Below are 17,269 nucleotides of genomic sequence, written 5' to 3' on the forward strand. Positions count from 1 at the left end.
CACCATATGTGATAAACTTTCAAATGTATTAATCACGAGTGGTATTCAATCAATCATGCCTAATTATTATTCATGTGCATGGCCCTGAATAATCAGGTCATTTTGACTTCAGTAGCTTAAACATAGAGCTACCCTCCACCCATTCAATCCATAGGCTCTTTTTTTCCTTATAAATGCGCAAGCACAGGTCAATAACAATTTATAATTGGTTAAACCAAAGGCAATCACTTTCCCTGTAGCTTTGATCCATGGAGGTTATGGTTATAAGTTAAGGACTATAACCCCTTGTGCTTCATTCTCCATGCATTGTCAGCACGGTTTATAAAGCTTGCAACTATCCTTCTGAGTCTCTTTAAAGCAATTTCAAATGGCTGAAAATAATACTATCTTCCTAGCTTAGAACCTGCTTTTTTTTCTGTGTTCCGTATCAATTTGTGGAAAGTTTATGATGAACTATAACTATATTTGGACTTGCTCCAACTCTATAGGATAGTTTTTCTTTAATTAACCTCCAAGGAGGTTGCTTGAACTTTGACCACTATATGCTGATCTAGGAACAACATATATAGACATAATAATTAATACAATATAGTTTCTCTACTCTCAATTTTCATAGGTGTAGTCTGAATTTCTCAATTGCTGTACTAGAAGGAAAAATGTTCTGTTTTATTTCACTTTTCATTCAGAAGGCAAGCAAAACCAAATTTTACCTGATATCTGAACTATGACTGCTATTGATTCTGAAACTCCAAGGACAATGTATTTTCAACAACTCTGACATATATTCCCTTTTCTTTTAAATGGCTCCACGCTGGTTTTAGAGAAAAACGTCCTTTAATATTTTATATTAATACAGTGCTTTCTTTTAAGCACCTGTAGCATTTTGCAAATCATTTCACACCACTGAAAGTCTCAGATCATAGTATCGGCTAATGTATAACCAACTTGGGAAATACATAAAATCTGGTCAAATGTTGCCAAGTAAGTAATATTGAAGAAGCTAACTTGTATGCTAGGGAGTCGGGTTAAATAGATCTGTAACTGAAAGAAGTCAAAAGCAAAGTTATGGAGCCCTCAGAGATGCTAAGGTAAAAAGATGTAGGTATTAAGGAAAGAGATAAAAAGCCTCTTGTTGTATAGTATGAAATCAGTAAGGAAATCAGAAGCAAGAAATGAAACTTACATTTAGAGAGAGGTATACAAAGCTATGGAACTCTGTGGGCAAGATATACAGATGGAAATTGTTACGAACTAAGCAAATGCACTAGTTTAAATCCTAATAGTTTTACTTCCACAGCAGGCTCGTAATCCTGCACTTCTCATTGGCCCGCAGTTAGCAGATCGTGATTGGTCATTTCCGACTAGTCTGATTGGCTGATAGCGGGTCGCCGCTGATTGGACGCTTCCAGCGCGGCAAACTTAAATCATTGGACACTGTGACAGCAGCCAGCTCTATAAAAGGAGCTGCTGCTGCCCTAGCGAGTTGTCCTCTTTCTGAAGTCACTAATAAAGAGTTGAGTCACTATTCGATGCCTCGTCTCCGTTCTTTGCACCCACTCCTCCAGATCTAACAGAAATCAAGAAAGATAAGTGCAGAACCTGAACCTGGAGAGGAGTATAAAGAAAAGAAAATGGGACTTCCGGTTTGTCGGCTTCGCGGCGGCAGGGATTTGCGAGCTGCGCGATCCCTGCCCGCTAGCCGTTTTTGGGGCTCCGACCCATACGGGTGCGGAGCTAGGCTGCCCTGCAGGGGCAGCTGAAGGTAGGGGGGGATCCGGAGAAGGGACTGGGGGTGTTGCAGACCCCCTCCCTGGCCGGCAGAACCCCCTTTTCCCAGGACGGTGCAGCGGCGGTCCGTAATGGCCGCCACAAAGAAGCTGGCAGCCGGGTAAGAATGCGCAGGAGGAAGTGGAGAAAGTGATTGAGAGGAGAAAGTTTTTCTTGGCTCCTAGGACTCTAAGACATATTTAATAAAATTCCTGAAAAGTATGACTTTCTGAATAATACCTGCCAGAAGAGGAAAAAAGCGGCTGCTTGAAGGTGCTGAAAGGATAGCTTTCCCTCTTTTCCTACGGAATAAATAACTGGATATTAAGAAACCTATTTTTTTAGGTGGAAATTGGTTTTAAGCGATGAGTGGGAAGAGAGAGGATTAAAAAGAAAATATTTGTATGCTAAGATTTGTTGGAGCAGATGCCTTAAGGATTTGAAGACTAGAATATATTGTAACAAGATTTTAAACAGATTTGGACTTTCTTTCTCTTTGATTGATATCACCCCAGAAGGAGAAAGTGAGAACTCTGCCTTGGTTTGGACTGATTGATAACTTTGGGACTGTTTTATCTTTTTTATTTTCTTTTGAACATTCTGGTTGTTGTAAGAAGAAAGAAGGAGAAAAGAAAAGAAAAGATTTATAATGGCTCTTTCTGTTGAGGAACTAAGAAATGGTGTGGAAGAAGCTTTCCTTTTCTTAGAAATGGCGCTTACTAATTATCAACAAAAATTACAACAGATGAAGACAGCAGAGGAACAAGAAAGAAAGGAAGGAGCCATCTTTAATGAATCTCAGAATTTGATCCAGAAAAAAGGAAGAGAGAAAGAAAAGAAAAGAAGAGAAAAGAAGAAAACTAAAGGATTTAAGGACTTAAGATCTAAAAAAACATTTAAGAAAGGGAAAAATAAAGTGCAAAACCAATATGATGATTGCAAACAAAGGGGAAAAGAAATACGACAGAGAAGGGAAGCCGGTAAGGCAGAGGCTAGAAGAAGGGGGGTAGAAAGGTTTGTTGGGAAAAGAAAGAAAGGGAAAAGGTGGAGAAAAGCTACAATGTTTTGAAATTAAATGGAAAAAGGAATTTTTATGGATAATGGATAAAGTATAATTTTTTTTTTAAAAAAAAAAAAGATTTTGCAAGGTACATAAGATGAGATGGTAGTATTGCAATGGTTTAAGAGTTGATAAGAGATTAAAATGTTAAAATGTTTAAAAATGATTGGTTTTAAAACTTAATAATAGGAGAGGTTTAGAATATTGTTTTAATTAAAGAGTTTAATATAAAATTATGGTATTGATGTTATTATAAAATTTTTATTATAGTATTTCTTTTTAATATTTGGATTTATTCTCTAATTATGCACTTAATTGTGTTGGATGTATTAGTTAGATAGAATGTACCAAGCAAAATCTGATTGGGTATTAGATATTATTTTAAAGATTAATTTGATTAACTTAGGGGGAGATAGAAAGGCATCATACTCTGATTAATGATTTCAGGAGAAACTGATTTTCTTTTTTTTTCATAAGGGATGAGACAAAGGGATGATAAAAAATGGACAAAAGATACAAATATAATGACTTAAACTAAGATGATTAATTAAGGTAGAATTAAGAAGTGTGAAATATGTGGAGAAGTTAATATAGAAGGCTTAGAATGGTAAATAAAATAAGTAATGATATGTAAGATGAGCATGAATATAATTGAAGTCCATGAAAAGAGAGACACCTGGGTCCAAGTTACTTTCCAAAAAGATATTTTTTTATGTTTTGTGTGTTGTGTGTATATGTCTTTTTTGGGGGGAGAATTGGTAAAAACTTGTAGAAATATAGAATGAGAATAATGGTAACTAAGTCAGAAAGAATCAGATGAAATAATAATAATGATATTGAATAAGAGTAAAGAGAAGTAAAGAGAAATTGAATAAGAGGTTTTGGTATATTATATGGAAATGGTTTAAAACAGAATCATAATTTATCTGACTTGTTAAATTTACAATGGAAAAAGGTTTAAACATGTAATGAATAATGATAATTTGTGTGTTTTAAAAATTAATAAAACTTGTTTTAAAAAAAAAAAAAAAGAAAAGAAAATGGATTCCCTACTTAATGACAGCTTAAACAAACAAACAGATAAAACTTTAAGGTGAGAGGTAAAGAAGAAGTATTAATGAATAAATAAGAGCAAAGCTATGATACTTTTGTCCATGCTACATTCTGGCAGCTGGATTTCTATTCAGTGGTGGGCTTCAAATAATTTAACAACCGGTTCTCTACCTGGTTGCTGGGTGGTCATGGACATGGAGGCCTAGTCAGCCTCCCACCCCATCCTGGGAGCAAAAGCGGGCTGCGGAGGGCCTGTTTTCCACCTCCCTGGGTTGTGGAGGCTCTCTGGAGGCCGGAAATAGGCCCATTTTTGCCCTCCACAGGCTCTGGGAGGCCTTTTTCCACCTCCCCAGGCTCCACACAGCCCCTGCACTAACCTGGGATCCAAAATGGGTCATATGGGAACTCCTTGAAGGGGCGGGGTTGGGTGGGGCAGGACCAGCTGGTCATCGGAACTACCAGTTTGCCAAACTGGACATAAAATTAACATCCGGTTCACCCAAACTAGTGCGAACAAGATGAAGCCCACCCTGATTCTATTTATCCTGTATATACACTATATATTGAATTTTATATATTGATCTTATTGATTTATTGATTAAAAAGAAGAATGTGAAGTTAAAAGATAAACTTTTTTCTCATTCTTTAAATATCTTATTAGATTATAGAATAAAATACAACATACATAAGCAAAAAGGAAGACACAGTAGTGGGGGAGAAGGGGAAAGAAAAATGAGGAGGGAGGGAGAAAAGAAACAAAAAGTTGACTTCCCATTCCTTCCATTGCAGTAAAATATAGTATTAAAATTAAACCACAACTTTTTTCTTTTCCATAATAATATAAATTAGCCATTTCTATAAAAATAAATCAATCTAATCACTAAAACCTGAAATCAAAGTTTCATTTTTTTCTACCTCAAACACAAAGTGGTCTCCATGTAGCAACATAAGTACTTATATTCTTTACTTTCATCAATAGTCAATTTAACCATTTCTGCCAACTCCATCAGTTTATGTAGCCATTTGTCCATGGTGGGAATCAAAATATCCATCCATTTTTGTGCATACTGTAGTCTTGCTGTTGTCAACATATATAAGATCAAAGTTCCCCAAAAATTTCCAAGTCTATTTCCATTAAACCCAAAAGAAAAGTTTCTGGTTTTATTTTCATCTTTTTTAAAGAATTTTCTGTATTAAAATATGATTATTCCAAAATTTCTTTGCTTTATTATATGTCCACCATAAATGGTAAAAAGTCCCTTCTTTATTTTTATATTTCCAATGTTCATTTGAAATACCTTTATACATTCTAGAATCGATTACTTATTTGGTTGTAAATACCAGCAATATATTAATCTTATAGAAATTTTCTTTTAAATTATAGTTTAATTTGAATTTTAAATCTTTCATCCACAATTTTTTCCATTGTTCATTCAGGTTAAAAGATAAACATTAAAAAAAGATATAGATTGTCCTTCGAGTTTTAGAATCGATACCAGTCTTAGCTCAGACTTCAAATAAAATTTGGTGTTGTTTTCCTTCTAAATGCAAAGTGGAATAAAACAGAACATTTTTCCTTCCAGTACAGCAATTGAGAAATTCAGACTACACTTATGAAAACTCTGAGTAGGGAAACAATATGCCTACAGATGTTATTCCTAGATCAGCCTATAGTGGTCAAAGTTCAAACTGCAAGAAAGAAAAAATAGAAAAATTATTTCCAATTTTCTTTCATAGAGATATAACTAAAAATAAATCAAACTCTTACTCTAAGATTAACATTTGTGCATTATTTCCATAATTTCATATAACTCTAATCATCAAGTCCCAAAATCAACTTTTAATTTCTTGCATTTTCTTGCAAAAAGTCCAAAAATGATTTTCAAATGGTTTCTCTGTGAGAAAAATTCAACATACGTTAACCATTTTTGTTTAAATATTATTCTCCTTCATGTGGTGACAATCATAAAGGGATTTTAGGACACAATTTTGCTTTATACCTATTCCAAATTCCCAATACAGCATATCTAATAAAATTATTTTTAAAATCTACATTCACCTTAACTTTGTTGTACCACCAATAGATGTGCCATTCAAATCTTAAATCATATCCTTCCAATTCCAATAACCTCTATTTCTTAAAATCATCCTCTCTTTTATCCAAACTAAACAACTAGCTGCAAAATAAAATTTCAAATTTGGCACTCCTAACCCTGCTCTCTCTTTTTCATCCTGTAGGGGTTTATATTTAATTCTTGGTTTCTTGCTCTGCAAATAATATCTTTTTGCCATTGGCTTCAACAGTACATCGATCATCGATATATTTATTGTATGAAATAGAAATAATATTCTAAGTAAAACATTTGTTTTCATTACAGAAATTTTATCTAATATAGATAGAAATATAATAGTATTTTTCCACATCTTGGAATATATATATATAACATCTTTGTTTTCTGGTTATTAATCTTAAAATCTGATAACACATCCAAATCTTACCCAAAGGTGCTTTTTCAGGAGGCAACAGGACTTCCTTGCTTTTTTCTTTGAAGACATTTTGCTTCTCATCCAAGAAACTTCTTCAGCTCTGACAGATAGTGGGGAATGGAAGGATTTATCCTGTCAGAGCTGAAAAGGCTTCTTGGATGAGAAGCAAAACATCTTCAAGAAAAAACAAGAAAGTCCAGTTGCCTCTTGAAAAAGCACCTTTGGGACAACCATGACCTAGATGACTGAATCTCTACAGTCATCAAAATCTTTCACATTTATTATCAAAGATCCAATCCCTTTCAGGGCATCCAATAAAATCAAAACCAAGTCATCAACAAAAGTGTTCAACTTAGAGGTCTCATTTTTAATTTTTGGACCCATTATTTTCTCATCTTTTTATGTCTCTGTTCAAAACTTCAAAACAAAAAATGAAGGGGACCATCTTGTTTTGTCTCTTTGTGAATATTAATCAAATCACCATTAAATATAATTTGAGCCTTTGGGGATGTATATATTGACGGGATTCTGTTCATGCTGACTGACATGAGGAGGCATGACACAGAATGAAATGTTTGTGTCCCATTATCAACTCCATCCTTTCTTGTGGATGTACTTGTGTGTGTGATGTAGAAAGTCGGAGTTGCAATTTATACAGGTAGTCTTCAACTTACAATAGTTCAGACCATTAAAAGTTACAATGGCACTAAAAAAGTGACTTATGACTATTTTTCATACTTATGGCCATTGCAGCCTCCCTGTGCTCATGTGATCAGAATTCAGGCACGTGGCAACTGACTCATATTTATGACAGTTGCAGAGTTCCAGGGTCATATGATCACCTTTTGTGACCTTCTGACAAGCAAAATCAATGGGGAGGCCAGATTCATTTGACAACCATGTCACTAATGTAACAACTGCAGTGATTCACTTAACAAATGTGGCAAGAAAGGTTATAAAATGGGGCAAAATTCACTGAACAAATGTCTCATTAAGCAATAGAAATAAGTCCAGGAGTACATTTGCTCCCATCCCTTGGAGGATGCCCTCTGTGAGGATGCCCTTGGCCTGCAGTTTCATCTTTCTTCAAACTAAGAGAAGGAAAAGTGGAATGGAGATTCAACCCAGGAGATGAGATCAATCAGCAAGGAAGACTGTGATAGAAACCATTTCCACAGGAGTTGGATTTCCTGCTAGGGATGAAGGAGAATTTGTTTGTTGCAATAGCTACCATGTTTTTAAAATGGGCTGCACTTTAAGAAGTCTGCTCTGTTGGGTGTGAAAGAGAATGGATGTCTCGCTCTGAGCAAAGTCTCTCTGTAGAAATTCATCCCACTGAATTCAATCGCTTACTTTTCTTTAAAGTTATTCTTGTATCCGTATAAAACTGTCTGAATAACTGCATGGTTATTGCTTTCCTAAAGCAGGTAATAAAGCTGTTCTTCTCATATCATAGCTGTGCTTTATGCTTTTGTCATTGAAAGGAGGGAGAAAGGAAATTGCCCCTCTTCTTGCCTTGTAGATTGAAAGGGGTATGAGTTGAAGGAATCCTTCTGGATCTCTGGGGAATCAGTATTTCAAACCCGAGGCCAGTTTCTGCAAGAAATATCATTTTTTTGCCTTTTGAGGCAAGAGATAAAGATCCTTAAGAAATTATTTTGTACAGGAGATTCTGAGCAAATGGACAATAATAGCCTGGAATGGATACAAAATTATGCATACTTTGTCAGTGGTGATGTTCTTGGGCAGATAATTCTGCTTATTATTTATTAAATAATAAATAAAATAAAATATTTTTTTAATTTAAATAAACAAAATTAAAATAACATTTACATTTTTTAAAAAAAAAATTTAAAAAAAGAAGCCGTGGTGGCACAGTGGTTAAAATAAAGTATTGCAGGCTAACTGTGCTGAGTTTGAATCGACCATCTCAAGGTTGACTCAGCCTTCCATCTTTCTGAGGTCACTAAAATAAAGACCCAGATTGCTGGGGGAAATACACTGCTTAAAGAATGTAGTATAAAGCACTATGTATAAAGCACAGGTGTCAAACTTGCAGTGTCATGTCGTCATGTAATATATTAGAATGTTTTTTTCTCTTCACGGAGCTGGGATTGATGTGGCCTGCACATGACATATCTGGCCCACGGGCACCAGTTTGACAACTCTGGTGTAAAGCATAGTGTAAAACACTATGAAACAGTATATAAGTTTAAGTGCTATTGCTATAACTAAAAGATAAGGCAATTTTTACCAGTATCGCATGACACAAGAAGAACACAACAAGAACCTTGTTGGATTAAACCATTGGGCCTCTGAGCGTGGATTTATATATCATTCAGGGCCCAAATGGATGGGTTTGGGAAGTTCATGAGTCTTGACTGAAGAGTTTAAGCCCCCTTCTTCTGTCATTTCCCAGCTGCTAAACATTTAATATATGTATTTGATTCAGGAGGTAGTAAACAGCCTTAACATGTTACGCCATCCAAATTAATCACAATTACCACTGTGGCTGGAAGTGAATTCCACAGTCAAATGATGTATGTGTACAAAAGCACAACAACCCCAGCAATCATAATCACAATATTTCATTAATTTAAAGCATATAAAATTCTAATTATACCTAATTTATTTATTTGGCCTGGTGTCATCTCCTTTTTGGAGTGTGGTCTTTGGTTTACCTCTCATTTAAGAATGTCTCTTAATCTGAAGTTATTTATACTCTCTTTGATCATCAGCTGAAACCCTGTTCTCCATTTGTCTCTTTACTCAAGAAGTCATGGCCCTCCCACTATTATAAAGGCTTCCTTCAAGACACTTTTCAACACCCACGTTGTGCTATTAGCTAAAGATTTTCAGAAGTCAGTGGTTTCTGCTAGGTTTCTAATTTGCATGTAGTATTTGAGCTGTTTTGTGAGTGAGTGTGTGTGTATATGTTTGTGTGTGTTATGATTTATAATGGTGTCTTCACTGTTATATTTAATGCAGTATTATCAGCTCCATTTAAGTGGAACACTTTTAGTTAGAAACATTAGGATGAATACAAAAATAAATGGATGAATATTTTTTTCTAAAATTTTACATCTATGGAATGCTTCGTAGACATTTTAATCACTGGAAATATTTGGAGCACTAAGATTATTTTTGACAGGTAATCATCCACCAGATCACCAGTGATGAGCCATAAAAATCCATGAGAATTTTTCTATTGAATTCATTGGGATGGGATGAACGTTTCCACCCAAAATTTAATAAAACATGCTGTGTGATCTTCCTATTGATGTGGTCGTTGCTACTCAGTGAATTAAGCTGTTATGGGAATGAGAAGCCTATCATCTATACCAGGGGTGTCAAACTGGCGGCCCGCAGACCAGATGCATCATGAGCAGGCCACGCCCACCCCACCTCTGCAAAGGGGAAAAACATCATGAAACATCACGTGACACAATGAGTTTGACACCCGTGATCTATACTCTTTACTACCCCTTTATTGTGCTAAGGAATCAAACTCTCAAAGAAAAGATAGGGACTAAATGGTGATTCAGCTCAAAGAAAGAGAGAGCACTCTCATTTGTCAGTGGTATGCACTAATGGAATCAATGATGATGCATGAACCAAACAACGTCCATTTGCATTTTTATAAAATAAACATGGCATAGAACTGTAAACATTAGAAAGTGCAACAGTCTATACTAACAAAAAGTTAGGATTGTACAGAGCATCCAGAGGGTGACAGGCTCTATGGAGTATCTGTAGGTTAAACTGTGGAGACTTTAGTGCTTTTAAAGTTGGTTGTTTTCTTTCAGAAGTTTCATTACCTGACTAGGTAACCTTTTCAGCACTAGAAGGAGAAGGCATTGTTCTCTATTTATACTGCAGCTTGCCCTATCAATATTAGTGGGGATGTCATTTTCTCCTTGGTAGTTTCTTGATTACAGTATTGTTTACTGCTTGTTTCTCTGATGTTCCTGCTTAATTCCTGCTTATTTGAGTGTTGATGGCTAGCAAGGAGGTGTTCCACACTTTTTTTTTATTGTCTCTTTTGAATGGGATGCATATGTGATTTATCTCTATATACCTGTTGATGACTGATTTTTCGGAGTGCCAGCTTCCAGAAATTCCCTGACATTTTTGGATTCAGCTCCTCTAGATTGCTCACAGTTTCTCAGGTGAAACTATGGTCAAATCTGTCCATATGTTGTGAATTAAGGAGTTTTTATTGTGTCTTCTGACTACTAGTTGGTATTCATGAATATGTTCTGCTAGTCCTCTGTCAGTCCTACATGTCTTATACAGTCCTTATACTGTATGTAGTAGATGACTCCTATTTTTTCTTCAGAGGCTACGGAATTTAAGATGTTTTGGGGGAGGTAGCTTGGTGATGCCATGTGGTTTTAAAAATCTATGCTTATTTCTGAGATTTTTGGATGCATGGCAGTGTTATCATTTTCATAGCTTGAATTGATGCAAGTAAGAATGACCTGGGAAGCACCTAACTTGGATAGATAAATAAATAAAAATAAAAGATATAGTAAAGAAAACTTTAAAAAACAGATCAGAAGACCTTATTGCCAACAATGCATACCAAAGTAAGCAGAGATTAGCACTAGGAGGAATATTAGACAATCAAGTAGTAAACAGCACCCTAATTGAGGAACTAAGAGGGGGAAAAATAACACCCCTACCAACACTGAGAGGGAAAGCTACAGACAATAAACATCATTTTCTTCTAGCACTTAAGATGTTACCTAGCCATGTAATGAAACATCTGCAAGAAAACAACCAACCTCAGAGAGCACAAAAGACAGTTAGCTGTTTGTCTTCTGCCTTGGGCAAATTCCTTCCCAGCAGCTATTTTATATAAATACCAACTGGATACTCTCAAATTTCCAAAAGTTCCATCTAAGGATCCTTGGCCTACTGGAATAACTCCAGTATGGGTTCTGTATCTGTATTCAAAAAGTTGTGGATCCGAATGTGGTCAATATGGTTAATATTTTGCCTATTCTAACCATGTATTTCAAGCTGCAGCAGACCAAAAGAAAAAAAAAGAAAAATTGCATAGATTATGGAGGATAGTTGGTTTCTATTGTGAAAACAGATTGGTTTATTACATAACATATGTTGTGAACTTTCACAAAAAGATTTTATTTGGAAGTACTGCCACATAAACTTTCCTCCAAATATTTTATAAACATAACGTAGTGGTTTTTTTTTTTATGAAAAGGTTCAAAGCACTTTACATATTTTATTTTAACAATCGTGAAAAAAATATCCCTGTAAACTAGGACAGGATTATATCCCTATATTAAAGATAAGGAAAAGATAGGGAAGAAAAGAACTAAGACAGTGATAGTGAATTGCTTAAGGCCACTCCGTTAGTTTGTATGCAAGGTAACATACTGAAATGGCATTTCCTGCTCTCTATCCATTATCTTAGTCAGAGCAGTATGTTCATTCCATTATTTTTTGTCACCATCTTCATTCTCATGGTTAAGGACATTAGCAATTAATATTGCATTTGTAAATAATAAAGTGTTTTAAATAAAAATGCATCTTTTAATAAGCCACTGAACATGCAGATGAAGAACCAATATGAATTTTAAAGATAGAGGTGAACCCATTGAGCAATTCCCCAGGAAGCATTGAAACATTCTTCTCCTGTGTATAAGCCAGCAGAAAAATGAAGTAGAATAGATTTTGATGCTTACTTTGCCAATCCCATTGGTTTTGTTCAGACCTGCAGATGGAGTACAATGTCCTCATTTCCCAGACAGAAAGAAAACTTTCCAACACCTTTTCAATGACACTGGTGGTGATAAAAACCACCTTTTAGACACATCCTTGATAGAATTAAAGATGATTTTGATAGACTATTAGACTTATAGTTAGCTATCTGTTAGCACTCATTCACCTCTTCCACTAGTCACCTCTCTTAACTTGAGGTTCAACTGTCTGCGCTGGGAGAGATGGCAGCTGAAGAGGAAGATGACTTCCAAGCCTCCAAGTTGATCTTCTGCTTACAGACCTGAATCAGGCCAAAGTGTTATTAGCCTGAACAGCAGCTGGTAAACATAGTAATCTATCTCTCTCCTTCCCTCCCTCCCTCCCTCTCCCTCTCTCTCTCTCCCCATTCTCTCAACTCCTCCACCAGTCATAACTGTCACTGAACTTTAGAGCTTTCCCAGAAGAACGTAAAATCTGTGTTTAAAACATTTCTATTCTAGCATTCTTCTGAAAGAAGCATCAAAGATATATTCAGAAACTGAATGAACAACTGACAGTTGTGAGGAATGGACTCTTCTGTCTATTTCACTGGCAGCTACACACAATCATACATTTCCAACCACTTGTACTGGTCTTTTAGGACTGATCCAGGCCTCAGAGCTAGAATTCATTTGATGGCTTAGAATATAGGAAAGAGCCCAGTTTGCAAGAATTAACTTCTCTACCTACCTAAGCAAAATGGTTTTGAAGGACAGTACCTGGGGACCAATAGAAAGGAAGTTGCAAATAGTTTCTGGGATGATATCAATCCTTAGCAGTGATGCTAACAAAACAGTCCTGAAATAGGTCAGGTTATATCTATGGTAAAGCTGCCATGATTTTTGTCTGCTTACAGGGAAAAACAGTACCTTAACATTAGAACAGTTGTAGTCAACCTTTTAAACTGCCTTAGGTAGGAAGTCAAGATAAAGGTAAAGACATGAGGACATGACAGAATTAGTAAGTTGTATGAACCCATTTGTGCCATTGATAAGTACAAACGTGTGAAAACACCTACATGTTCAACTATTGACTTTGCCTTTATGACTTCTACTTAGAAAGAAGGTTCTAAGATATTCTACTTTTAGGTACACTTTCTGAAGATGTGATTTTTATAGTGTTCTCTCTCATCGGGGGATCTACTCACAACTCCACAGAGGTGTAGAACTTCTGACATTTCCCGTTTGATACCCAAAGAGTCAAAAGGCTGAAGAGGTCATGCATTCATGCTCTGTAGAGCATCAAGAATAATGCCCATTTTTAGGTCTATCTCTGATATTGTGTATTCTATGCTGACACTGAAATAAAAGCTACATCCTTAGGATCAAATCGTCTGTCTCTCAGCTCTTTCTGATTCCACTTTAAAATGCAACTATAAAAGCCAATGTTGTTTTTATTTTTCTGGATATCAAAACAAGCATCTATGTATATCTGTTCATTTAAAGAGGACATGCAGAACTGATAGGCAATCAGCATTCACTCTTTCTAACCAATAGCTGAACATAAACAAAAGCAACCAATCCCTTATTCTTCTATTTAGCAGACATTCCATCACTTTTAAAATTCACTTATCTTCTCTGGAACAGAAATACTCAATAATTATTTCAATAGGTGGTACTTATTATAAAAGCATGTGATCAGTGGAGGAGTCATCTTATCCTGCATCTGGGAAGTTGTTCCGTTTGGAAGAGCCCAGAAAAGAAATATAACTCATAAATTCAGATTTGAGTAGAAAGATAGCCACTCTCCATTTTATTTCCATACCTTTCTATATCTAACAGCATGATTCCAAAGACATTGATTAAACTTGCTTGATTTAGTACCTGTGCTAAGACCATGTAAAGCTCTACCAGGAACCAAGTGAGCCTAGAACATACATCTTTTAGCCCCAAGTCATTAACTTCAGCATATAGTGCTATAAATAGATTCTGCTTTCCTGACAAGAAAAGGGCAAAAAAGAAATCCATCTTTATTTATAGCATGTTCACCCATATGTCGATTTCATGTTGCCTGCCAAGCATAGAAAAACAGTCTTGGACTTCTCTATTCTTTTCTGTGTCTTTAGGAGTTCCTCTGGCTAATCTACAGGAGTGTCTACAGAGTGAATCAAAAAGTCAAGTTGGTGGACACACCATGTGATGGAGCCTTGTGCTTTTTTATATATTTTAGGACGCATGAAAAACTTGACTTCTTTAACTCACCCACCATCTGATTGTAGTTTGTCATGCTGTATAAGGGTATAATGAGTTCTATTAAGTTTGACACCCCAGTGTGCACTGCAATTGTATACTTACAGAGTAAGTATGTAAGTATACTTACTCTGTATATTAGTGGGAAGATGTGTGGCTTTCTTGCAGAATTTGCCCAGAACAGTGATGGGATGCTGCCGGTTTAACAACCGGTTCAGTGAGCGTACACTTTGCACTGAAAATGGAGCATTTAGAAGCTCAGCAGCTTACCTTCCAAGTTGGCAATGGTAGGTAGAAGAGTGAAGGGGGCGGGGGAATCAATTGTGCCACACAATTGAAATGAGCTACAAGGCAGGAAATAAAGGACAGGATAAGGCGGGGGGTGGGGCCAACTGATCATCAGAACTACCAGTTCGTGTGAATCGGTCTGAACCAGCTGCATAACACCACTGGCCCAGAAGTATATAGAGCAACTGATATAGAGGAAATTGTCTTGAAATTTTGAGACAGTGGTTTGGAAGAAAAAGACAGTGGCATATAGAAAAAAAGATGAACTTCAGCCTGAGGGTTGAACTTTCTATGCTTCAGGAACATTTTTCCAAAAGCCTTTCTTAGCATTTGTTTTTTAAATCAGACAGTACTTGCTGATCATATTTTCTCCATCTCCTCCAGCTATTTCAGCATGATATGTTTTCTAGTTAAAGTTTCTTCTTTTCTTTCTTCTAGGATTGATCCCAACCAAAATATTTCATTGATTAAATGTCCTATTTCTTGCCCTTCATCATAAAAATGATGCTCCAGGCAGTTACAATAGAGAGCGTACCCAATTATTTTCAAAATACAATAAAATGCATACTAATGCATGTAGTAGAGAAAGGGAGAGGACAATCCTCACCTGGTGAAATATATGTATTGTATTATATCATATTGTATTGTATCATATTGCATCACATACACACACACACATTCTTTTTATGATTCTGTAATTCCTTGTCAGAACAACTGAATAGAGCTGAACATTTACTGGCCATATGCCTTTCCTGACACCTATGGAGAGTTCACAGCAGATATTTTCTCTTTGTGTCATGATAGAAATATATCTGTCATTGCCTAGGATTGAACTCTCAACTTTTCGACTGGGAGGCTCATTTGTGTATGTGTGCATGTATACATATATATGCATACACAAATGTATGTATGTGTATGTATCTGTGCGTGTCCGTGTCTGTGTGTATGTACTTCAAAAAATAACCAATGCAGGCATCAATCCAGCTTTCGGAGGAAGATGCTATGTAGTCAGGAGTCCACCATTAAGATCCAGAAGTCTAGGCTTTATTGACCAATGGTATCTCTCAATATGCCCTAGCAGAGCTCAATCATGAGAAAGAAAATATAAACTAATGTGTTTCCTGACCACCCAATACAGGAGTAGATGAAGTAGAAAATGTTTCTTTCAAGCTTAGGAAAAAACAACCCATTCCGAACATGCTGAGAAAATATCTTCAATTTAGTTTTCTTCTAACAGGGTGAAATGTGAAACATTTTGAGGCTTCTATGTTATATGAAACATTGAGGAACTGGAATACGACCTTGCTCTATTGTTCTTCATTCCAAGATTATGGAATCAACTTATTTTAAAAAATATTATTTCTGCAAATATTAAAACAAATCTTCATAGAAACAAGTAAGCGCACAACTCTACTCTTAGTCCACTGAAAATCCTTCAGATTAAAATATTTTATCATACCAGAACAGAAGATGTACAGACTAGATAGGACTTTCTGACCTGATATTACATGAATTGGTTGAGAATGATAACTTTGTTAAAATAAATATTTCATGCCTCCTTCAGTGAGACATGGATACTCTAATTCTGATTTCAAAGTTGTTGACCGTGTATCACCCAATTTTCTTATTAAATGTAGATGCCAAAAGATTGACAGGAAGCCTGGCTGGCAGAAAGCAGCACTCCTACCTTCAGTTTCCCATCCTGAACCATCTGGCTTCAAAAAATTTCAAAAATGCCTCATTATTTCAGTTTATTAATTGTTGGTTTGGATATACACTCAGAAAAAAATTAGAAGTAGAAAACACTTTTAATATAGAGCAGTGAACGACTTGGCCAAATATGGATTTTTAAAAAATGTTTTTAATAATTTGATTAACTTGTACTACACTGACGTTTCTTATTAGGATGTTACAGATGGAATTATGAAGATGCCTCATAAATGTAGAATAATACAGAGTTAGTCTTGATGAAAGGAAAATGTCAGCTTAACCCAGAATGACAGGAGGAGTGAGGAATAAATTCAAGATTGGCCAGCTATAACTTGCCAGGATATAAGGGTGAGGGAAACAGAAATATCAGGATTCTGTTGTTATGCCCTGAAATAATGAAGTGGTAATTCTTCTGAAGTCTATTTTTCAATCTTGTCAGAATGATTGTAGAATTCCTCTAGAATCTCCTTTATATACTCTTATATTTAATTTTGTATTGTAAAATATATTAAAGGCTAATAATATATTCAAACTTTTGATTTACCCACTCAATAAACTCTGTTTGTTATGAGCAAACAACAAGATTAATACATTTGATAAGCTTATCGTCATCATTATCAGGCATTCAGTTATGTCTGACCCTCAGCCACTCTATGGATCAGCACTCTCCATGCCCTTCTGTCCTGCAACACCGCACCTTCAGATCAGTGATGGGATTCAAATAATGTACTACCAGTTCTGTGGCCATAACTTGGTGGGTGTGGCAAGGGAAAGATACTGTAAAATCTCCATTCTCTCCCCACCCCACTAACCTGCTTTCCAGCTCCATTCTCCTGTGCAGGGCAACAAAAGAAGACCCAGCCGATCAGCTGGGAATTGGGAGGCATAGTATAGATGGGGGTGGGGCCAGTCAGAAGTGGTATTCCGAACTTCTCAAAATTTCCACTAC

Source organism: Notechis scutatus, chromosome 6, assembly GCF_049901735.1.
Source record: "Notechis scutatus isolate UNSWTSFEM ecotype Mainland chromosome 6, rNotScu1.2, whole genome shotgun sequence".
In the NCBI taxonomy this organism is placed as follows: Eukaryota; Metazoa; Chordata; class Lepidosauria; order Squamata; family Elapidae; genus Notechis; species Notechis scutatus.